The sequence below is a fragment of the Perissodus microlepis genome, chromosome 15 (genome assembly GCF_051167445.1).
Source record: "Perissodus microlepis isolate ML-2025 ecotype Zambia chromosome 15, ASM5116744v1, whole genome shotgun sequence".
Lineage (NCBI taxonomy): Eukaryota > Metazoa > Chordata > Actinopteri > Cichliformes > Cichlidae > Perissodus > Perissodus microlepis.
This window is the reverse complement of record NC_140475.1, coordinates 23,593,201-23,599,569: the sequence shown is the minus strand read 5'-3', so window position 1 is coordinate 23,599,569 and position 6,369 is coordinate 23,593,201.

Here is a 6,369-nt window from a genome sequence, read left to right as displayed (position 1 = left end):
CTTTACTTATCACATTTTTGATTATTTGAATTCTCATCACTTTGTATATTTTGTGAAGAAGCTGAGAGTGAGGGATGGGGTATCCTTGGTGTTTTGCTACATTGTTGGATGTATTTTCTGTAGGTCTGGTTCAGTACAGCGATGACCCAAGGACCGAATGGCACCTGAATGCCCACCCCTCCAAAGCATCCCTACTGGAGGCCATCGCCAACCTGCCTTATAAAGGAGGAAGCACCATGACAGGTATTTTTTTTTAAATAGCACAACAGACCTGTCCTTCCTGCGTTTAAACTGACCCGAATGCCAATGCCAGACCGTCCTGAGTGTTCCCTGGGGCCTCGTCCTAGTTAGACGTGTCCAGCTAGTTGATGTCCATCTAGAACACTTACCACAATAGTGTATAGCTATAGTAATACAATTACCGATATAGGATATGCATGACAGATACTAGACCAACCATCCTTCACTGACTTACAAACAATACCCCCAAGATACTTGAACATCTACATGTGGGACAGCTACTCAGTTACAGCCTGATTGGGCACTCCAACTTTTTATGACTGAGAACCTGAGTCTTAGAATTTGACTGGCCAATTCTCGTCCAGCTGATTCAAACTTGGCTGCAAGACATCTTGGTGACAACTGGATGTCATTGTTTGATGAAGTCAATAGAACCACAACGTCTGCAAAAGGAGAGACCACCAAACCCAACACCCTTGTCTCCTTGGCTGTGCCTAGAAATTCTTTCCATAAAAAATGTGAACAGAATTGTGACAAATGTAATCCTGATGGAGTCCAGCCCGCAGGTGTATGACTTATTATTGGCAATGCAAAAGAAGCTCTCACTATAGTCTCCAAAAGGCCTATAACAATGGGCTATACTTGGCAGCTGTCTGTGGATTCATGGAGTGATCTCTGACTCAGTGTATCCAGCCTCCTTGGGATAGGTGGAAGTTGAAGATCTCCAGTACAGGGGGTTCTGCTAGACACTTGCAGTGCACCCACACTATATGTCTGGGCATGATGATTTTTATAACTCACCATCAAAAGTGATCAGTTCACAGCTCTGCTCCTGTCTTTACCTGAGTGTACAAGACATGCAGCTGCAGAGTTGAATCTCTTTTTCCCTAAGAAAAAAAAGTATAGTGACACCAAATGGCAAGGGATACAACTCCTTTCCACCACCTCTCCAAGGAAGCTGGTTCCAGAAGTGGAGTGTTGAGGTGAGTCTGACTATATCTAGACAGGATCTTTCATCCTCATGCACAAGCTTAGGCTCTATCACCACTAGAGTGGTGATGTTCCATGTCCTTATAGCCACTGGCAATTGGGGATTAGACCGCTAGAGCTTCTGCCGCTGGCTGCAAATCAATCCACGGTGTTGCCTCCAAGTAGGGCCATGGAACCCTGTCCCAATTAGTGTAATGTGGTCTCTGGAGTTCCTGTTTATAGAGGCTTTCTAAATCCCCTCAATTTGATCCCTTACTTGGGATCTGTTTGTAGGGAGATCCTACCAGGAGTAAATTGCATGCCAAAAACAAAACAGCTCCTGGGACTATAAACCCCCATCACAGTAAGCTGACACCAAGAGAGAAACAAACAAACAAAAAACAAGTCTTTGTAATCTGCTCATATGACTGTACTGACGCGGTCCCCGTGCCTTCTCGGCGTCACTCAAGGATCAAACACTCCATTGTTTGTTTTTGTTTTCCTCTGCTTTATCTCTCATCTGCCAAGGCAGAACTCATCAGGGGTTCTGGCCTTTGGCCAACGCACCTGCAATCAACTCACCACATAACTCTAGCTGAACAGCACCGCCGCCGTACGTCTGGTGAGTGCTTGTATTGCAGCTGTAAGGGCCACATTATCGCTGTTTGCCCCGCTAAGCCAAAAGATCGCGCCCGCCAGTAAAGGAGGCTTAAGAAGCTTCTTTGTTAAGAAGCTGCTCCACAAGGTTGGCGGTAGGCTGAGGGCTGCCGTTTGAGCCTCCCCCTACAGTAATGGAATCGGCCGCTGGGCCCACTCCGCTGTGACCACTGGCACGCCTCTGCCATTGCACGGAATGCCTGCAAAAAGACCTGGGCATTGTCACCGTCCCCCATCCAGTGCATCGTTACTGACAGAGGAGATAGTTTCGGTGGCGCCAGCGACTCCAGGACCTGGTCTGCCAGTCTGAGTGTTCCTGCAGCTTAATCAGGTGTTCCCGCTGGGCCACCGCCCGGTCTCGGCACATCATTGCCATCTCCGCCAGCATCTGTGCCAACAACTGTGTCAACAACTGTGTCAACAACTGCACAGGCTGGGCGGGTGGTTCATTGTGTGGGTCAGACACCCCACTCCTGGGTTTCGGCATCACTTGTAGATGTACATGACACACACGGTGATTGTGCTCACTATTATTGCTTTTTATTGACAGTTGGGCACTCAAGGAAAACAGTCTGTTCCAGTCCAGCTCTTTCCTCTCTCCACTCGACTCTGCCTTCACTATATAGAGAAACGGAAAGAAATACCATCATCAGTCAATCGCCACCACCTGTGGCTCACCTGCCTCCCGGTACCGCCCCTTTGAGCTCACTGCACCACTCCTCCCCTGCAGCTGAGCCAGGGACCACACCTCCACCACAAGATGATATCCTCATCTTTTCCAGATCGCTTGAAGAACACAAGAATCATGTAAGGCAGGTGCTCCAGTGTCTTCCGGAGAACCGACTTTTTGTCAGAGGTGAAGAATGGGAATTCCACATTGACGCGGTCAGTTTCTTGGCCTACATCATCCAGCAGGGGAACCTGAAACCAGACCCTGTTAAGGTACAGGATGTGTTGGATTGGCCAGAACACGAAATCGAAAGCAATTACAATGGTTCCTTGTTTTTTCTTTCACTTTCTACCATAGATTTATCTGTGATTTCAGCAAAAAAGCCATATCTTTAACCTGTCCAACCTCTCCCAAGAGCTTCTTTCAGTGGGACCAGTTGGCTCAGGCAGCTTTCAACCAGCTCAAGCAGTGGTTTGCTTGGGCTTCAAACAGACCTGCGCCTCTGACACTGGAATTGGGGCTGTCCTCTCCCAGTAAGCTCCGTCCATGTGCTTTTCTTTCTCGTCAGTTATCACCTGCAGAGCAAAACTATGATGTGGGAGACCATGAGCTACTGGTGATCAAGCTCGCCCTGGAGGAGTGGGGGCACCATTCATTGTTTGGATAGATCTCAAGAACCTGGCCTATCTACAAACATCTCAGTCATCTCATCTTTCCTGGCAGTTTGCTTCATCTGAAGAGTCCTGTGAAGATTCACCCATCCTACCTCCATCCTGCACAGTGGGAGCCATCACCTGGGAGATTGGGTCTGCCTCTTTGTCATCGGCCTTCCACCCTCGGCAGGTAATACAGTCATCCTCAACATTGTTGATCATTTTTCTAAAGCTGCCCATTTTCTCACGCTACCCAAGCTTCCTACGGCCCTGGAAACAGCCCCACTCCTGACTACCCATGTTTTCCACCTCCATGGGATACCAGACGATATTGTCTCCGACCAAGGGCCGTAGTTCACTTCAAGAGTCTGGAAGGTGTTCTGTTCTGCTAAGAGCTCTAGGGTTAGTTGATCCGCTGGTTTCCACCTGCAGAGCAATGGGCAAACCGAACGCATGAGCCAGGAACAGGAAGCAGCCCTCTGTTGTGTGGCATCAATCAACCAGTCCATATGGAGTGACTGTCTTCCCTGGATTGAGTACGCTTAATCTACTTAGCCACCGGATTGTCTCCCTTCGAGGTACCCTTGGACCACCACCATCTCCCCAGGTGCCATCATGCCTGGCGAGCTACGTAGTCTGTGCTGCTGCGCACCAAGGTATGTAACAAGGACCTGCTGCTCACTACCTTGGCTCTCTGGCGACTATTTAAGATGGCAGGTCGGTGTTTCTCATCGCTGGATCGTTGCATGATTCTTGTCAGTGTTGCCCGGCTCTCTCATACTAATCTCGTTCCTCATATATTTTCCTGGTTTGTGACTTCATTCTCTTTTTGTGCATAGATTTCCCTGGATGTGTCCCTGCCTGTTTTCCATTGGAATTCTGACGTATGTATGTTGGAGTTATGACGAGTGTATCGAGTGGCGTGTGTGACTGAAGAGAACGTTCTCGTGTGTGTGACTGAAGAGGATTGTTGTTGCCCTTCCCCGCCATAGGATGTCTGGACCTCTTTTCCCCTGCACACTTTGTATATATCACTTGGTGTGACTTTTGTAAATAAACTGTTCAACTTTTTTCTTGGTCCAACGCTTAAGTCTGTTCCTGCATTGTGACATGTATTTGTTCTGGCTGAACTCTTTGTAAAACTTCTTTGTTGCTATTTTGTAGGCTGGGCTCTAAGATACATCTGTAACAACAACTTCAATCCCAGTGTGGGCATGCGAGAAGAGTCCCGCAAAATTGGTGTCCTGATCACTGACGGAAAGTCCCAAGATGAAGTTTACTTTAAGTCAAAGAACCTGAGAGACAGAGGCATCAAGCTCTATGCTATTGGTGAGTGATCTTGATTGGTTAAATGGGAAAACAAAAGTAACACTAGCTAAGCAGTGATGAGCTGCAACTTGTACCACTTGAAACAAAATGCACTTACTCTTAGGTTCGTGGTAGCTAGCTCAGCCACCATACAAGGCAACGCCTCCACCACCTGCACAGATTGTGGGCCTGGCATAATGTGCTGGGTAGTTGGGTGCCACTCTAACATGATTGTATAATGTTTCTTGCCCAGCAAACACGCACGCACGCATGATGCACGCACACACACCTACACACACCTACACATAAAAACACACACACACACACACACACACACACACACACACACACACACACACACACACACACACACACACACACACACTTGTTTTCATATCCTAATGAGGACATCTAATTGACATAATGCTTTCCCTTGCCACTTACCCTAAACTTAACTATCAAAAATGAATGTTTGTGCCTAACCCTTAGCCCAAACCTAACCATAACCTAATTCTAACCCTGACAATAAAACAACCTTGGATGATGTGAGAGGGCGTGTGTGTGTGTGGTGGTGGTGGTTTGGGGGGGAGAGAGACTCAAGAGACTCCTCTTGAGTCTCTCTGTCCTTGCCCGGATGATGCGGAACCTTCTACCGGATTGCAGAAGTTGGAACAGTTTGTTGCCAGGATGGGACAGGTCCTTCAGTATATGCGCTCCTCTAGTCCTGGTGTAGATGTCCTGAAGTGGGGGAGAGCAATCCTGCAGCAGCGTTCTCTGAGGAGCTTTTTGGTCCTTAACACAGCTGTTCCCAAACCAGGATGTGGTGTTCTGTGTGAGGATGCTCTCCACAGCGCCTGTATAGAAAATCCTGAGGATCTCTGGAGAGACCTTGAACTTCCTCAGTTGTCATAGGTGGCACAGGCGCTGCCTAGCCTTTTTGGTCTGGACATGAATGTGGGCAGACCATATCAGGTCTGAGGAGATGTGGACACCGAGATACTTGAAGGACTGCACCCTCTCCACTGGAGCTCCATTGATGATAATGGGCTTGTAGTCTCTGTGCTGACTCCTGATATAAATAAAGTTTACTTTGACTTCAGCACAGCAGCAAGCAGGCGCTTCGAGGGCTCTCGTGCTCACTTTTCACGTATAGAATTTTGAAAAAACATCAGTGCAAATTATAAGTCTTTATCATAATATCTGGGGTTTTTGTGTTTGTTGGTTTGTTTTTATTTTGTTTTATCTTGCGAGTTGGTTATTAGATACCGCTCCAGCCAGCCAGAGAATCCCATGCCGCACCGACCTCTCCTCCAACAAGCAGCAGGCGCACCTCGCAAACGGATGCCGCCCTTACGCCCAGCAAATGGGCGATAGAAAACCGATCGGTGCCTATGCCATTCCCAAAATGCGGTGACTTGATGTTGGGGCAGCATGAGCAGGAGCAATTTTTTTTTTCTGATGCCCGTAATGCCGCCTCCACCACGATGCCGCCCTGGGCAACCGCCCATGTCGCCCATATCAAAAACCCGTCAACATGTCAGATGTCATCTGAGAAGATGTGACGTCAAGTAAGAGAATGGGGGAAAAGGGTAAACAGGTATAAATGTTAAGTGAAGAAGAGATACCGTGTTCTTCCCTTTGTCTTCTGTTAAGATGGTACCAAAGATGTTCACCGTTGAAAATTCCAGCAGAAGATGTTCCTCGCATTCCTGCAGCCACATGCAGACACTGATTCTCCAAGGTGAAAGCTGGATCATGTCTATGCACACAAAATCCAGACATTAATGTAATTTTCACTACTGAAACTACATTTCCCGTTCAACATGTTAATCAAACGTATGTTTTGATCATATCTTTGATCAAGAATAAAGA